Consider the following 18,974-nt stretch of genomic DNA (forward strand, 5'->3'; position numbering starts at 1 on the left):
TGCGTATTCCTAAACAGGACATTTCTGTCCTCTCTAGGATCATAATTATGGGGAAAAAAACCTGTGAGAAATAAAGGCAAACAAAATTAATATATTGACAATCCATAAACCCCTGTATGGTGATGCAGTGGAGCCAGCATGGGTTCAGCTGTATCCTGTGGGGGATTTTTGGCCACCAGGGCCAAGCATTAGTTCCCATGCCCCGGGGGTAACCCCCAGGAGCTGCTATGGGTCAACTTAGTCATGAGCCATTTGAAATGTTTTCAAATAAACTTTTATACCCTGCTTTTCTATTTCAAAAAATAACCACAGCGGCTCCTTTTCTGTTCCACATATATTGTTTTCCAATTAACCTTTAGGGATCCCTGCATTTGTCTTTTTTCCTGGCAAAATTGTTGCCTGGAAGCCTGCAAGGTTGGCCCTGAGATGACAGCTGGAGGCTTCTTGCTCTCTTATAAGAGCCTAATTCTATGCCTGTCTACTCAGAAGTCCCATTAGAGTCAATGGGCCGTACTCCCAGGAAAGTGTGGACAGGACTGCAGCCTCAGAGCCCACTCCTATGCCTGACTACTCAGAAGCAAGTCCCATTAGAGTCAATGGGCCTTACTCCCAGGAAAGTGGGGACAGCACTGCAGCCTCAGAGCCCCATCCTCTGCCTGTCTGCTCAGAAGTAAGCCCCATTAGAGTCAAGGGGCTTTACTCCCAGGAAGTGCGGAGAGGCTTGCAGCCGACCCCAGGCAGGCCGTCGTGGCCGCGGCTGGTCTGGCCGAGCAGCGACAGCGCTCCCAGCCCTCAGCAGCCCTCGAAGAGCCGAGGATGGGCCCTTCTCCCCACAGCCTCTTCGCCCTTTCGCCGTGGTGGGGCTGCGGGAACCGTTTTGGCGGCCGCGGAACCTTTGCTGCGGGAGCGCCTGTTGCTGCCCGGGGATCCTGCGGGTGGCTCCGGCTGAGGGGACGCTTTAGAGTCGCGGACCCCAGCGGAGGGAGAGCTGAGCTGAGCTGAGCGGAGCGAGCGAGCGAGCGAGGAGGCGGCGGCGGCGGCGACGACGACGACGCGGGCGAAGCGCGTGAAGGGGGGGCTCGTGCGCTGCCAACCGCCTCCTCCTCGGCGCCCCGGCCCGCAGCCCCCTCGGGAGAGCAGGAGGAGGTGAGAGCGGCCTGTGGCGAGGGAGGCGCGGGGGGCGGTCGGGCCCGGTGGGAGGCAGGCGGGCACAGAGCCCCTCCCCGGCACAGCGCGCTCCGGGGAAGGGAAGAGAAGGCCAGGCTCGCCGTGGGAGTGCGGCTCCCGTCCTGGCTCAGGCTGGGCAGGGGGCGGGAAAGGAGTGCGCCGGGGACCGGGACCCCCCCCTCCGAGGGAGCATCTCGGCAGATAGGCGTTCGCGCGGGGGAGGAGGGTGGCTCCGACCCGCACAATGAGGTGGGCTCCCGGCCCTGGGAGGGAGGGAGGCTCCGGGTGGAGGTGCCGAGCTTGAGGCTCCACACAGAGGGGTGAAGGAGGGACTCCGACTCCGCCTGTCTTTGGGGCTGGAGGGTGTTAGGACTGGAGCCTGCTCGTTCAGAGAGGGCGTGGAGACGGCTTTGAATTAAGACCAGCGCTCAGAGAGATGCTTCCACCTTTATTTTTTAAAGTCCCTGAAACGTTGCTTAACACCATGAATGAAACTGCAGCTGCATGAAGAAAATTACAGGTGAGCGCCACGTAATTCTCCTATCCACGTTGTTGTGCGATTAGGTCGTTAAGCGAACATTCAGTCCAGCCTGTTGCCTTTGTAAACAGACACTCCCTGCTGGACACTAGCTGGCTGCACAGGCTGCTGGAGATAGATTGCCTCTTCTTTGCATTAAGAGCTTCTTTGTTGTATAAACAGACATTCTGCTGCGGGCTGTGGGAGACAGGATTGCCTCATTAAGAGCATCTTTAATGTGCTTGGACCACTGTCATATATGTGGCCGGTTGTTAAACGAACAGTTGTTAAGCAGCACGTGCCTGTTTTGGGGAGAGACCTTGCATAGCATATTACTTTGACTTCTGTTTCCCATCTTTATTAGTGATGACACACACACACACACACACACACACACACACACACACACACACACAAGTGGTGATAAGGCTTTAAACACAAAAGTGGGATGCATCTTGTATGCTACCATTTGAGCTGTGCCCTTCCCCAAGATTCTCTCGCTATTCTCCATTCTCTCTTCCCTTCTTCTGTTTTGGTTAGTACTGACATGCTTATATTTGTCTTATCTGTTTTTATGTTTAAGCAGGTATTTTGAATAATATTGCGTGCCATTGTTGAAAGGAAACACTTAAAAACTAGTTCTCATTAAGCATATACTGTACAGTGTACTAGATGCTATTCAGGAGATAGACTGGCATATTTTCTGCTTAGAGGTGTCAGGGCCCAATCTTATCCAACTTTCCAGCTCTGGTGTAGCTACAATGCAGCCCTGTGGTAAGGGAACACATGTTCCCATACCCTGAGAAACCCCCAGTGACTGCCCCTCTGCCACATGATGCAGTTCACACCTCATTGGCACACCTGCACTAGCACTGGAAAATTGCATAGGATTGGGCTCTTAAGTTCTTCATAGGTAGAAGGAAGTGCAGGGTTTGGAAAAAATTGCACAGATGGATGAGGAAGGAAATACTTGTAGCAGAAGGTTAAAAAGTGTTGATTAAAGTATAACTAACATTGGTCTCATAAACTGAAAAGGGGAGAATATTCTAAGCATAATGAACCTCATAACAGAAGGCAGGAATGGGAAACATCACATATCTTCTTTTTCTTTAGTTCTTAGCTGACGCTTGAGGAGCAGGTTGTCCTCTCAACCAGTATGCTGCTGTAGGTGCCACTGTGATCTTTGTGTCATTCATGACATGCTTCCACTCTTAGCTATTGTTGGTGATATTTCTAGCCTCATCGATGGTCAATTGCTGGTTCTTTAGATCTTCTTCAGTGTGTTTGAGCCACATTTGGTGCTGCTCTTTGAACCCTCCAGTACAGTGGTTCTCACTCCTTTAGCACCAGGACCCACTTTTTAGAATGAGAATCTGTCAGGACCCACCAGAAGTGATGTCATGACTGGAAGTGACATCATCAAGCAGGAAAATTTTTAACAATCCTAGGCTGCATTCCTACCCACACTTACGCAGGAGTAAGTCTCATTCATTATCATTGTTAAAAGCATCTTCATAGTAACCTCTTAAACGTATTGGTCTGTGACATTTATTAATTATTTATTTATTAGATTTGTATTCTGCCTTTCTCCCCGAAGGGCACCCAAGGCGTCTAACAATCAAGTTAAAATACAAACAAACAAGGATACAAATAAACATTAAAAATACAAAACACTTAAAAACAATTAAAACAAGATAAAATACATAGCAGCAGATTAGAAGCACACAGTAAAAGACATAATATTTATTTATTAGATTTCACATTTCCCCAAATGTGGTCACTTACCAGGGTAGCATCAAGTCTAATATATTAAAAATAAAATATTGAAATGTATGGGGACCCACCTGAAATTGGCTTGCAACCCACTTAGTGGGCCCCGACCCACAGTTTGAGAAACAGTGGTCCAGTAGGTGGGTTGTTCTTGCCAGAGGAGCTTGTGTGGCAGCCAATTGGTGTTCATTCTGCAGGCGTGGCCAAACCATTACAGTCTGTGTTTTTAGATTTGCTCACATATGTTGGGAAGGGAAAAAGGAGTACTATACACATGTTAGTTTAATTTGCCCCCAAGTTTGTATGCATGTGTGATGATTGTCTTTGACAGAGGCAACCAAGTATGTGTTTGGATGGGAAGAGTATAATCTTAATTTTTAACTTCAGTTTGCCATTATTAAGGCTATTTCTATAGTGCTTTTCAACAGTTCACAAAGTAGTTTACTAAGGGCGCAGTCCTAACCCCTTATGTCAGTACTTTCCAGCACTGACATAAGGGCAATGCAGCTCTGAGGTAAGGGAACAAAATTCCCTTACTTTGAGGAGGACTCCATGAGTGACACCCAACTGCAGGATGCAGCATATGTCCAATTGGCACTGCTATGCCAGTGCTGAAAAGCACTGAAATAAAGGGTTAGGATTGCGCCCTTAGTAATATAAATACATAATGGTTTCTTGTCCCCAAAGGCCTCCAAATCTAGAAAGGTGCAGAAGAAACACCTTCAAACAGCCTCTAGAAAAGATATGCTGGAGTGAATAAGGAACAATTGCTCTCCCACTGCTAAATATAAAACAGTTGCTACTTTAAATGTGTTTTCTGCCCAGTTAGCTTGGGTTAGACACATATTCAGACATACAGAAGAAAATGTTTGTGAGACAGTTAAAGATTCATTAGTGAGATGCAGGACAGGAGTGAAAAGACAGATTTAGGAGTTAATCTTGTAAAAGTGATAGCTGAAAGTCATAAGACCAAGTCAGTATGTGAACCACAGAGTGAGAAAAACAGTATGCTGAGAAATGAGATCTGTTGGTCCAATATGTGGGGGGGGGGGGGGGATCTCCAGAAGAAACTGAATGTTTCAAGAGAGCAAGTAGAAAGTGGAAAAAATATCACATAAATCAAAGTTAAGTTTGAAACAGATAACAAAACCTCTGTTGATGTTTTGCATTTCTAAGCAATCAGTTTATAAGTGTTCACGATTCTTTGAGAAAATTCTGCAACTTAAACCACAGGAGCAATTGAATTGCCTCTGAGTTAAGCCACCATATTTTGAGTTATCAAAATAAAGCCTAAAAACAGGGTAACGGTGCAATCCTATGCATGTCTACTCAGAAGTAACTCCCATTGAGTTCAGTGGGACTTGCTTTTTGTGCATAGCAGCAGGCACCAAACCCCAGCCAGCAGGTCAGATCCAGCACCCACGACAATCCTTCCAAAGGTGAACAAAGCTTATCATTAGGGGCCTCTCCATTCCACAGATCACCCCCTACCTTCGCAGCAGCTAGCCGTGTATGCCTGGAAATCTGGGTGCAAAGCCTGCTGATCAACAGACCTGGAAGTGGCTGGCAGCCACAAAGGTTGGGGGCAATCTGTGGCAGAATGGAGAGGCCAGATTGGTAAGCTCCATCCACACCGGGGACACCTTTCCCAGCACACAGTGGTCTCCACTTTGGAGACTGCCAGTGTAAAGGATTGTAGCCTAACAGTACATGCTCTTGTATCTCTGCTTTTGTATCTGTGTGCGCACATGTATAAGAGATCATTGAGAAGACAAGTGAAATCACCCGTTCCTTTGTTTCATGTGAACTTATTCTGAGGCTGTTTACACTTTTCTTGTTTACATTTTTCTTGCATATTAGTCTATAACTTACAGTTCTTGCTTTTTCATTCCTTTCACATTCCTCTCTACTAATGAAGAATTTTAATTAAGGATGAAAGGAGTAGTAATATATAAGGCTCAATCAGCACATCACTTTTCTATGCTTCATCACTTTAAGGTTGGAGCCTATAAGATGATGATACCCAGGCATTTTGAAATCATTTTCCATGTCTGTGCTTCAGTCAGACTTGAACCTTTCTGCTTCAGGTTTCCTCTCTCAAGTACTGTGTGTGTGTGAGACGGTCAGGTCACCTAGGTTAATATTATCGATGTGGGAATGGTTAACTGGATAAGTATGATGTTTGGGGGTCTTTTTGTAGTGGTGTGGGAGGCTAATTCCTCCTTCTGCTCCTGGTGGAGATTCTGTTTGACTGGGTTCTGTATGTCTGCCCCAACCATCAGTACTGTACGCTGACATGGCCTAGGGGCAAAGGTACTGCTATTCATACTTTTCTTGAAAGAGAATAAAAGACGGACTATGTTTATGGGAGTGGTTGTCATGTCTAAGCCTCTTTTTCTCACTTCTTTTTGCCTTTAAGTTGCGCTGAGGTCTGGCTCGTAAGACACTGGGCTCAAACATGGACAGAGTTGCCTCCTTTTATACTGCACCAGCTCAGAAATCCAACAAGCAGATATTCAGTGGTGAAGCTTTTTCCATTACTTTACCTCCAGCCCAGAAAAATGTTGTCTGCTTGTTGTGTGTTGGGTTTCTGTTAAGGAGCCAGTGTAATGTAATCTGTATCATAAGACCACACTCAAATTTGTTTCATACTTTTAGGATGTTACAGACATAGGATTTGCTTATCCACATCATTAAAAGTGTTAACTTATGTTGCTGCATATGTGCTCATGCCCTTTTGTAGTAGCCAAAAGAAGACTGAGAGGTCTTCAGCAGTTGTTGTTCTTACAGGTTAACAAGTCTTCATGTTCTCAGTGGTTTGGCTGTATAAGAGTGGCTTAAACTTTTAATGCTAAATGCAGATTGTAGTTGTAACTGGTTTAAGCTGTTTCAACAATGGCAGTGAGCGTCATACTAATAAAAGTATTTTACCAAGATGTTGAACTGTCCTCACTAATATCCAGACCATAGAATTCAAGCTGATTCAGAGTCATAAAGTTCATATATTATATACAGAGTGAAAAGGGTCTGTGAGAACCTAACCCCATTTTCCCCATAGGATCAATGATTCAGTAACCATGATTTCCATAACTGCAGGGTTTTCCAGTACATATCAATATATACTACTGATAACTAGAATTCATGCCTCCCTGGAAGTTCCATTCTCTCTTAGCTTTTCTTCCTAAACCTAGCTGTGTGAAGAGCTGTTTGGGACCTTCAGAGGGCAGAGAAACAGCCTGCACATGCTCAGAATCTCTCTCTTCATTATTCTCATACTCCATGACTGAGCTCTTGTATTGAAAACAGGTGGCATGTTAAGCCTTGCCCCCGGAGTTGGTGTGCTCACAAGAGTCCCTTTCAAGCAGTGGGATACTTTGCTGATGTATGCTATTGTTGCCTGAGAAGCATGTTTATTCATTATCCCTTGTAATATATTTTATGCTTCCTTGCATTTTCTTAAGATTTCATGTAGCTAAAAAATCTAAAATATTAATGCTGCTTTGTGCAGTCTCAGAGCTGGCTGTAGTATGGAAGAATAAGAAAGTGTTATGCATCTATTTTAAAGCAACCTTAAATCAAAATTGAAAGTTAGCACCTAAGGGAGGTACATAGGGCTACTCGTGAGCAGGAGCAGAGTCCTACTCGTGAGTAAGAGCAGAGTCCTACTCGTGAGTAAGAGCCCAAGGGTCAGGCATTTAAATCAAAGTTGAAAGTTAGCTGCACCTAAGGTAGCACTTAATCGAAGGAAGGGAGGAGGATAAAGTGGAAAGCAGGTTTTTCTACTTGTTTAAATTAAACCTATACTTAACCCAGGTTAAACCTAATCTAAGTTAGAACATAACCTAAACAGGTCAGTAAATTGGGACACAGGATCTAGAGAGCAATAAATAATTAAACAAACCCAAATAAAAACTAGCTTGAGGTTACAAAAACAGTCCAGCCTAAGAGAACAGAACTAGGAGGGAAAGGACCTAGGAAGGGCCAATTCCCAACCCATTAAGAGCCCCATTAGGCTAATCCAAGCAGTCCATTCAGGAGCCTGCAGAGTAGGTCACGCCCATCAGCAGCCATTTGCCTTCCTGAGCTTTTGTAAACTCACCTGGGAAGGCCAGCCCCCTTTCAATCAGGAAGGAAGGAGGGGGGAGGAGCCAGCCAGGAGTATAAAGCTAGGCGGGCCATCGCGTGAGGCTCTCTGCAGACGCGTGTGGCCTCTGGGAACCCAGTGCCTCTGGGAACTAAGTGCCAGGTAAGGCACAAGAGTTTAGCATCTGGGCGAGTTCAGCAGCAGGGCGAGGAGGCCAGTGCCCCATACACTGCCCTTTCTCTTCCCTTGAGAAGAGGGCTGCTATCCAGTGTACGGTTTTTAAAAGGACCCATAAATAAAACAACAACAACAACAACAAAAAAGCTATGCAGTCAGACAGCCAGCAGCAGGGTGGGGGCTATCCAGTGTTCTGCATCGAGTGCCACATGTATGATTATATGCCTCTGGGGCATAAGTCATGGGTGTGTCCTCGGTGCAAGGAGCTCCAGGCTCTCAGGGAACGCGTCCGCTCCCTTGAAGCCTTGGTGGCCGACCTGGAGAAGCGCAGGCAGCCAGAGGAGGACCGTGGGGAGACTTCCGGGGACGATCAGGCTTCGTCCCAACCTCAGGCGTGCAGCTCCTCGGCTGCCCGGGTGGGAAGTCTCGGGACTGGAGGACGTCATCCTGGAGAGGAGGGAAACAATCCCCTAGGGGGGATCCCTTCTCCAGGGGATGGGCCCGTATCCGAGCGCACTCGGGATACTCCTCGGCGGGAGGGGGGTTGGGGGCTTCTTGTAGTGGGGGATTCGATTATTAGAAACATAGAGAGGGGGGTTTGCGACGGATGTGAGGACCGCATGGTGACTTGCCTGCCTGGTGCGAAGGTTGCGGACATCACTTCTCGTCTAGACAGGCTAGTAGACAGTGCTGGGGGAGAGGTAGCGGCTGTGGTGCATGTCGGCACCAACGACGTGGGCAAGTGTAGCTGGGAGGTCCTGGAGGCCAAATTTAGGCTTTTAGGCAGGAAGCTGAAAGCCAGGACCTCAAAGGTAGCGTTCTCTGAAGTGCTACCTGTTCCACGCGCAGGGCCAGCTAGGCAGGCGGAGATCAGGGGTCTCAATGCGTGGATGAGACGGTGGTGTAGGGAGGAGGGGTTTAGATTCGTTAGGCACTGGGGAACGTTTTGGGACAAGCGGGGCCTGTACAAGAGGGACGGGCTCCATTTGAACCAGAATGGAACCAGACTGCTGGCGCATAACATTAAAAAGGTGGCAGAGCAGCTTTTAAACTGATCCCTGGGGGAAGGCCGACAGGAGCCGAGGGGCATCCGGTTCGGGACTCCTCATCCCTATGGGATGAGGATGGGGAGGTTAGAGAACAACAAGACAAAGGCAGGGTAGGAGAAGAAATTGGGAAAGGTAGGGTGATGGGAGGTGATAGATGGTTTGGCACAATGAGAGGATGCGGGGACAAAGGAGCGAATAAGCAGCCCATCCTGGGGCATTCCGTGTATAAATGCTTTTATGCGAATGCCCGAAGTCTACGAGCAAAGGTGGGAGAACTGGAATGTCTGGTGACAAGGGAAAATATTGACATAGTGGGCATAACGGAAACCTGGTGGAATGCGGAGAATCAGTGGGATACCGCAATCCCGGGCTATAAACTCTACAGGAGGGACAGGCAGGGGCGTGTTGGAGGTGGGGTGGCCCTTTATGTTAAGGAAGGGATAGAATCCAGCAAAGTAGAGATTGAAGGTGGGTCCGACTCCACCGTAGAATCTCTGTGGGTTAAATTACCAGGCTTGTGCAGCAATGTAATACTGGGGGCGTGCTATCGTCCTCCAGACCAGAAATCTGATGGGGACCTTGAAATGAGGAAACAGATCAGGGAGGTGACAAGGAAGGACAGGGTTGTAATCATGGGGGACTTCAATTATCCTCATATTGACTGGGTCAATTTGTGTTCTGGTCACGATAAGGAAACCAGATTTCTTGACGTGCTGAATGACTGTGGCTTAGATCAGCTAGTCAAGGAGCCCACCAGAGGACAGGTGACTCTGGATTTAATTTTGTGCGGTACGCAGGACCTGGTTAGAGATGTAAACGTTACTGAGCCATTGGGGAACAGTGATCATGCTGCGATCCGTTTTGATGTGCACGTTGGGGGAAGAATACCAAGCAAATCTCTAACAAAAACCCTTGACTTCCGACGGGCGGACTTCCCTCAAATGAGGAGGCTGGTTAGAAGGAGGTTGAAAGGGAGGGTAAAAAGAGTCCAGTCTCTCCAGAGTGCATGGAGGCTGCTTAAAACAACAGTAATAGAGGCCCAGCAGAGGTGTATACCGCAAAGAAAGAAGGGTTCCACTAAATCCAGGAGAGTGCCCGCATGGCTAACCAGCCAAGTTAGAGAGGCTGTGAAGGGCAAGGAAGCTTCCTTCCGTAAATGGAAGTCTTGCCCTAATGAAGAGAATAAAAAGGAACATAAACTGTGGCAAAAGAAATGTAAGAAGGTGATAGGGGAGGCCAAGCGAGACTATGAGGAACGCATGGCCAGCAACATTAAGGGGAATAATAAAAGCTTCTTCAAATATGTTAGAAGCAGGAAACCCGCCAGAGAAGCGGTTGGCCCTCTGGATGGTGAGGGAGGGAAAGGGGAGATAAAAGGAGACTTAGAGATGGCAGAGAAATTAAATGAGTTCTTTGCATCTGTCTTCACGGCAGAAGACCTCGGGCAGATACCGCTGCCCGAACGGCCCCTCCTAACCGAGGAGTTAAGTCAGATAGAGGTTAAAAGAGAAGATGTTTCAGACCTCATTGATAAATTAAAGATCAATAAGTCACCGGGCCCTGATGGCATACACCCAAGGGTTATTAAGGAATTGAAGAATGAAGTTGCAGATCTCTTGACTAAGGTATGCAACTTGTCCCTCAAAACAGCCACGGTACCAGAAGATTGGAGGATAGCAAATGTCACGCCTATTTTTAAAAAGGGAAAGAGGGGGGACCCGGGAAACTATAGGCCGGTCAGCCTAACATCCATACCGGGTAAGATGGTGGAATGCCTCATCAAAGATAGGATCTCAAAACACATAGACGAACAGGCCTTGCTGAGGGAGAGTCAGCATGGCTTCTGTAAGGGTAAGTCTTGCCTCACAAACCTTATAGAATTCTTTGAAAAGGTCAACAGGCATGTGGATGCGGGAGAACCCGTGGACATTATATATCTGGACTTTCAGAAGGCATTTGACACGGTCCCTCACCAAAGGCTACTGAAAAAACTCCACAGTCAGGGAATTAGAGGACAGGTCCTCTCGTGGATTGAGAACTGGTTGGAGGCCAGGAAGCAGAGAGTGGGTGTCAATGGGCAATTTTCACAATGGAGAGAGGTGAAAAGCGGTGTGCCCCAAGGATCTGTCCTGGGACCGGTGCTTTTCAACCTCTTCATAAATGACCTGGAGACAGGGTTGAGCAGTGAAGTGGCTAAGTTTGCAGACGACACCAAACTTTTCCGAGTGGTAAAGACCAGAAGTGATTGTGAGGAGCTCCAGAAGGATCTCTCCAGACTGGCAGAATGGGCAGCAAAATGGCAGATGCGCTTCAATGTCAGTAAGTGTAAAGTCATGCACATTGGGGCAAAAAATCAAAACTTTAGATATAGGCTGATGGGTTCTGAGCTGTCTGTGACAGATCAGGAGAGAGATCTTGGGGTGGTGGTGGACAGGTCGATGAAAGTGTCGACCCAATGTGCGGCGGCAGTGAAGAAGGCCAATTCTATGCTTGGGATCATTAGGAAGGGTATTGAGAACAAAACGGCTAATATTATAATGCCGTTGTACAAATCGATGGTAAGGCCACACCTGGAGTATTGTGTCCAGTTCTGGTCGCCGCATCTCAAAAAAGACATAGTGGAAATGGAAAAGGTGCAAAAGAGAGCGACTAAGCTGATTACGGGGCTGGGGCACCTTCCTTATGAGGAAAGGCTACGGCGTTTGGGCCTCTTCAGCCTAGAAAAGAGACGCTTGAGGGGGGACATGATTGAGACATACAAAATTATGCAGGGGATGGACAGAGTGGATAGGGAGATGCTCTTTACACTCTCACATAATACCAGAACCAGGGGACATCCACTAAAATTGAGTGTTGGGCGGGTTAGGACAGACAAAAGAAAATATTTCTTTACTCAGCGCGTGGTCAGTCTGTGGAACTCCTTGCCACAGGATGTGGTGCTGGCGTCTAGCCTAGACGCCTTTAAAAGGGGATTGGACAAGTTTCTGGAGGAAAAATCCATTATGGGGTACAAGCCATGATGTGTATGCGCAACCTCCTGATTTTAGAAATGGGTTAAGTCAGAATGCCAGATGTAGGGGAGAGCACCAGGACGAGGTCTCTTGTTATCTGGTGTGCTCCCTGGGGCATTTGGTGGGCCGCTGTGAGATACAGGAAGCTGGACTAGATGGGCCTATGGCCTGATCCAGTGGGGCTGTTCTTATGTTCTTATGTTCTTATTATGACTAGCCTGTTTAGCATTAGATCTCCCAGAACTTTTAATGCAGAAGAGGGAATTTTTGAAGATGCAGCTTTTCGCATTCTGCAGTACATAGTATTTAACTATAACATAAACCAGAAATTTAACCAGCATGCTGTGGCACATTATGCCTTGTTAATAGTCCAAAAACAGATGATGTGCCTTGGCAATTTTAGTGCCTTGTCAGTGTGCTGTCAGATGAAAAAGGTTGAAGATCGTGGTCATAAACAATAACATGAACAATTATAAGCTTCAGTCTGAAGCATACATGCATATAAATTATGGTAGTCTTATTGGACTTTTTGGGACATTTGAGTGAATGTGGGGAGAGTCAGTCTGCAATCCTCTTTGCTAAGCAACATTGGGGCTGCAATCATAAACTTGCTCCCTGAGGCTAAATTCCTAGGAACTCGGTGCCCAGTAATATCCAACTTCCTAGTGCTAATGCATCCATACCGATGGAATATGTGTTGCATCTTGCATGGGGGGGGGGGCAGACAATGAGGCCTCCTCAAGGTAAGGGAACATTTGTTCTTTTTCTCTGGGGCTGCATTGCATTGGAAAGTTGGATAGGATTGAGCCCTCAGTTTGACTTATTTCTTAGTAGATATACTTAGGCTTCTACTGCAGTTGTGAGTTGTTTTGATTTTCCAGTGTGAAATGTGCCTTGGACTAAAACGTCTTATTCACAAGGCAGAGTAGAATGTTGATTATTTTACTTCATTTTCATGTTGGCAGTGATCCTGAATAATTGTGAAATTAAATTTTTGTTGTTTGCAAGCTTTATGGCCCAATCTTAGCGGTTGTAAAAGTGCTGTAGAGCTTTCAATGATTTTACAGTAAGGAGCGTCTGCAGGACCTGCATGGTAACCTACATGGACACCAAGATGCAGGTCTCCTCTTGTCTTATGTGCTCCCTGAGGCATCTGGTGGGCCACCGTGAGATACAGGGCTTTTGGTCTGATCAATTTGGGCTCTTTTTATGTTCAGGAAGGCCTGCACCATCCCGCTGGTGCCAGACCTAGATCTGTGGCTGTCAGGGCATGTAAGTTCTGCACGAGGTGCTGCAGAGGTGGGAAAAAGGTGGAATAGAGGTGGGGAGGGGATGTTTCTGTGTGGGGTGAGGGCAAAGGCAAAGGATCAGGCCTGGGAGGGGGAAGGGTTTGGTGGAGGAGCATGCCATATCTTAACCACCTACATGGGGCTTGTTGGACTTGTTCCAGCAATTTAACTGGAGCAGATCTGAGCAGCCTCATTGGGCAGGCTGGGGCTTGACACAGGGTAAGGAAACAAATGTTCCCGTACCTTAAGGAGACTTTTGGACTGCTCAATTTCAGCATTGGATACAACGTGGGCTGTGCAGCCCCTCTGTGCAAGCGCTGAATAGGATTGGGCTTGCCCAGTAGTATGCTGTACATGCGAAAATCTAAAATGTAGAAATTTTGTGGAAAAGAAGAAAAGCCTAAGTGTGTGTGTGTGTGTGTGTGTGTGTGTGTGTGCGTGCGCGCGTGCGCGCGCGCACGTGCGCACGCACGTGCACGCTATACTCTGGCATTTAGAGAAAACACCAAATAGCTGTTGAGCATTTGGAAATACATATATCTGCAAAATATTTTATCTTGAAGTTCTGTCTATTTTGAAGTTCTCTTTTTTTCATAAATACTGCACTCTGAATACAGGTATCCCCTGGTATCCGGGGGGGGGGGGGATACGTTCCTACCCCTGTTGATCACGGAAACCACAGATAAGAGGGACCCTATCACCATGGTTCTCAGCATCCCCATTACTTTGTTTAACTTCATTACATTCAGTTGAACATGTCTTGCTTGAAAAAGTGCTATAAGCAGAAAGCTTATAGCAAGGCAAGCAGGTAAGCAGCCTAGAAGGGAGACTAGAAGTGAACATTCATCTCCTGCTTCCTGTTTGCTTTCGAATTGGCCATTTTGAATCTGTCCCCAATCTGAAGCCTATTCTTGCCATTCTGAAGCTATCCATGACCATATTTAAGCCTCCATAGCCATCCTGAAGCTATCCACAGCAGCCATTCTGAAGCTATCTGCAGTGGTAATTCTAAAGCTCTCTACAGCAACCATTCTGAAGCTTGCTGCTATTGTCATTCCTGACCAGGTTAGCTACCCTTCCCCCTGTGGGTCCCATAGGATCACTGATTTGATATCCACTGATTTGGTATCCATTGAGTTTTCCAGGAACCTAATCCCAGCAGGTAATGAGAATTGATTGTACTTTGAGATTTCCAAAAAGGATTTGATGCAATCCCTCACCTAAGCTCTTGAATAAACATAGAGATCATGAAAAAAGAGGAAAGTTCTTTTATGGATCTTTTATGGATCAGGAACAGGAAGCAGAGGGCATGAATAAACAGTCCGTTTTCACAATCAAGGAAAGTAAGCAGTGAGTTCCCCAAGAATTTATAAGAACATAAGAACAGCCCCACTGGATCAGGCCATCTAGTCCAGCTTCCTGTATCTCACAGTGGCCCCACCAGATGCCCCAGGAAGCACACCTGATAACAAGAGACCTGCATCACTGGTGCCCTCCCTTACATCTAGCATTCTGACATAGCTCATTTCTAAAATCAGGAGGTTGTACATACACATCATGGCTTGTAACCCGTAATGGATTTTTCCTCCAGAAACTTGTCCAATCCCCTTTTAAAGGCATCCAGGCCAGACGCCATCACCACATCCTGTGGCAAGGAGTTCCACAGACCAACCACACGCTGAGTAAAGAAATATTTTCTATTATCTGTCCTAACTCTCCCAACACTCAATTTTAGTGGATGTCCCCTGGTTCTGGTGTTATGTGAGAGTGTAAAGAGTATCTCTCTATCTACTTCATCCTTCCCATGCTTTTCGAGGCTGAAGAGGCCCATAGCCTTTCCTCATAAGGAAGGTGCCTCAGCCCAGCAATCATCTTAGTTGCTCTCTTTTGCACCTTTTCCATTTCCACTATATCCTTTTTGAGATGTGGCGACCAGAACTGGACACAATACTCCAGGTGTGGCCTTACCATCGATTTGTACAACGGCAATATAATAATAGCCGTTTTGTTCTCAATACCTTTTCTAATGATCCCAAGCATAGAATTGGCCTTCTTTACTGCCGTCGCACACTGGGTCGACACTTTCACAGTGGTCGACACAGTGGTCGACCTGTCCACCAGCACCCCAAGATCTCTCTCCTGATCTGTCACAGACAGCTCAGAACCCATCAGCCTATATATAAAGTTTTGATTTTTTGCCCCAATGTGCATGACCTTACACTTACTGACATTGAAACGCATCTGCTATTTTGCTGCCCATTCTGCCAGTCTGGAGAGATCCTTCTGGAGCTCCTCACAATCACGCCTGGTCTTCACCACTCAGAAAACTTTGGTGTCGTCTGCAAACTTAGCCACCTCACTGCTCACCCCTGTCTCCAGGTCATTTATGAAGAGGCTGAAGAGCACCGGTCCCAGGACAGATACTTGGGGCACACCGCTTTTCACCTCTCTCCACTGTGAAAATTGCCCATTGACACCCACTTTCTGTTTCCTGGTCTTCAACCAGTTCTCAATCCAGGAGAGGACTAATTCCTTGACTGTGGAGTTTTTTTAGTAGCCTTTGGTGAGGGACCGTGTCTAACGCCTTCTGAAAGTCCAGATATATAATGCCTACGGGTTCTCCTGCATCCACATGCCTGTTGACCTTTTCAAAGAATCCTATACATAATCCTATACCCTGTTTGCACCACTGGAGTGCATGCACTACCAGTGCAGGCTGTTGCAAACGTGGCGTAACACATGTTGTGATAGCATAGGAGTTAGTAGCTCCAGCAGGAAGGCCTGTACCATCCCATCGGTGCCTGTGCAGCTCTCAATGCGAGCTATAGCAGGTAAGCTCTGTAATGGGCAGTGGTGGGTGGGGTAGGTGGATTGGACTTGAAAGGACACAGGATCAGTGGCAGTTGTGCATGCCATATCCTATTCCCCTTCACAGGCCAGATCTGCTAACACAGATCCACTCTGCCAGCGATTTAGTAGTCACAGGTCCTAGTAGACATTGCCGCAGGTTGCTGCGGCTGGGGCTTTCTTCCCCTCAAGGAGCTCTCCAGACTGCAAAATTCCCCCATGGGACACAGCGCAAACTGCATTGGCCCTGCTGCATTGGCGAAGGGGAATTTCAGTAGGACTGGGCAGTTAGTCATGACAGACTTTCTTTGGGTACAACCCAGGGTCTATAAATCTATGCTGTGGCCACACTTGGGATACTATTATACAGTTCTAGTTAAACCATCTCAACAAGGATATGGTAGAACTAGCAAATATGCAGAAAATGATCAGGGGCTAGTCTTTTTTTCCCTGTGAGGAAAACTGAAGGCATTTGGAGTTTTAGTTTATTGCTGGCTTGGTTTAGTTTAGTTCAAACTCACTAGGGGCGGAATCCTAACCCCTTATGTCGGTGCTTTCCAGCACCGACATAAGGGCAATGCAGCTCTGAAGTAAGGGAACAAACATTCCCTTACTTTGAGGAGGCCTCTGTGAGTGACACCCAACTGCAGGATGCAGCACATGTTCCATTGACACTGCTATGCCAGTGCTGGAAAGCACTGACATAAGGGGTTAGGATTGCGCCCTAGGTGGCTTTAGGCAAGCTAGCCTACTCCCTCTATCACAGCTGTTCAGTGGCAAATGGAAAAATAATACTTGCTGTAAAGTGTTCCTGAAAGGACAATAAGATAATACAGCTTTCCTGAGAGGACTGAGTCAGCCACATGTTTTGATTATTCTAGTTTAATATGTGTATTTCTTAATTGATGCACATTCTGACAGCTTGTTTTTTGTTGATACTAGTGGAAATGAAGTGTACAGTTAAATGCTCATCAGGTGATTTTGCTCGTACTGGACTGACAATGTATGTAGAAATCAACATAATAAATGGGAGAATAGCCAGGTTGAGGAAGATGGTATCGATGCCTGTCCAAAGTTTATCGCTGATTTGTAATTGTCTTATTCCATATTGATTGCACTTGTAATAAACTGTGTGCTGAATCTTATTCTTGAAAGCTTACCTACGGTTTAGCACTAAACCCTAGCTAATAGAAAGGCTTGCAGAACAACAGATTACAGGTGGACCCTCGTTATTCATAAGGGTTCCGTTTCTGGAACCCACGCAAATACCGAATTTCGCATGAAACGAAGTCACGCAAAATTCAGGGTCTACCCAGCTCCAAATGTGACTGGAGCTTCCTCTGGTCGCTTCCAGAGCTGTTCTGAGGCCGGTGGAGGCCGTGCGCAGCTTCCATGGGCCTCAAAATGGCCTTCATAGAACGGCACTTTTGGTTTTCTAGTGAAAACCAGAAGTGCCATTCTAGGACCTCTGGAGGCCCGTGGAGGCTGCATGTGGTATCCACGGATCTCAGAAAGGCCCCCCGAAAGCTTCAGAGGCCGCTTCTCTGGAGGCGACTGGAGCCGGGCTCCAGTCACCTCAGGCTTTTCTGAGGCCTGTGGAGGCCACATGCAACCTCCAAGGGCCTCGGAATGGCCTCCAGAGGTCCTAGAGAGGCACTTACGGTTTCCGCCCAAAAACTGGAAGAGCCTTTATAGAACCTCCAGAGGCCTTTCTGAGGCCCATAGAGGGTGCATGTGGCTTCCATGGGCCTCAGAATAGCCTTCAGAGGGCTCAACTGGGGCAAAACCTGGCTTCATGCAGGTCCTAGGGACCCACGTTGATCCAGATTGATGGATAGAAATTCTGCGAATAAATGGGCTCCACTTGTATATGTTAAATGGTACATCTGAAATCTGCTGATTCAAGATATATCTTAAAATGGCAACTGAGTTTAAAAATGTGGAATAGAACAGCATGCAAACCAAATTGTCATGTTGGTGGCCCCACACCTGCCCCTTCTCAGGAGGGGAGGGGGGCATCGAAAGTGGTTGGGCTTGACATGTGCAAGAGGAGCAGCAAACGGACAGAGAGAGTCTCCAATCTGCAGCAAACAAGCTAGTTTTATTTTGGCCTATACAGCGTTAGGTGAGGGAAAGTGGGGTTGTCCTTTCCAACCCAGACAGGGCACCAGTGTCATAAGAACAGTCCGACTGGATCAGGCCATAGGCCCATCTAGTCTAGCTCTCTGTATTTCAGAGTGGCCCACCAAATGCCCCAGGGAACACACAAGACAACAAGAGACCTGCATCCTGGTTCCTCCTGGTATCCAGCTTTCTTCCCCTCCACAGCAGGCTACTGATGCTGCAGAGAACTCCCAACAGGGCCCTGATGTCAGGAGGGGGGGTTCTTCTGAGTGTCTTAGGGGACCAGCTTTCCTTGGTCTGTCTTTTATTTCCAGTACAGCCGTTTCGGGAGAGGGTTTTTTTTGAACGGGGGATGGGTCCACTGACTGGATCCCCCCAGGTGCTCCATGGAAGACACTTAGGCACTGACCTTGGCCTCTTGCCCATGCTAGGGTCGATAAGTGTGTGATAAGTGCTGTGCTCAGTTGCCTGCTCATCTACTCCCAGCAGGGACCTTGGGGTGGCAGGGCGACAAAGTACCATGGTCAAGGTGGTTGAATTTCATATCTTTATCAAGCCTCGGAGTGAGGTCTCCCCTCCTCATCCTGGACCCTCCTGAACCCTCCTGGCTATTCCCGAACCCTCCTTTCCCCCCATGAAGCTCCTTTGACTTTACACTGCCATCTGACAAGTTCATTATCCCCAGCTAAGTTGGTCATGTTTCCTGTGCTTGCTGGCTTAGCTGGCACCTGTCCCGGTGAAAATGGTGTGGGCTCTACTCCCGAACTGCCTGCCTCAGTCCATCTCCTGAGGTGAGGATCCCCACAGAAATTTATTGGCAAATGCCTGCCACTTCTTTTAAGACATGAAAAAATATTGTAGAAAGGCTAAAAAAATTGCTTCGAGTGTAATATTTGTTTGTCCTTTATGAAAGGCAAAGGGGGATACTGTGGTATTGGG

The 18,974-nt window shown here is 47.2% G+C and overlaps 1 protein-coding gene across 5 annotated transcripts in view; it reads left to right on the forward strand.

The window, feature by feature from the left end:
- The first annotated feature begins 1,012 nt into the window (after window positions 1–1,012).
- RAD54L2 (RAD54 like 2) overlaps window positions 1,013–18,974 on the forward strand; it is a 122,351-nt gene continuing 104,389 nt past the window's right edge. For all 5 annotated transcript variants that reach the window (XM_066618153.1, XM_066618152.1, XM_066618154.1 and 2 more), the window contains exon 1: window positions 1,013–1,146. The gene's annotated coding sequence lies outside the window, so the exon portion shown is untranslated. The remainder of the gene's footprint in view (window positions 1,147–18,974) is intronic.

This window comes from Tiliqua scincoides, chromosome 2 (genome assembly GCF_035046505.1).
Source record: "Tiliqua scincoides isolate rTilSci1 chromosome 2, rTilSci1.hap2, whole genome shotgun sequence".
Lineage (NCBI taxonomy): Eukaryota > Metazoa > Chordata > Lepidosauria > Squamata > Scincidae > Tiliqua > Tiliqua scincoides.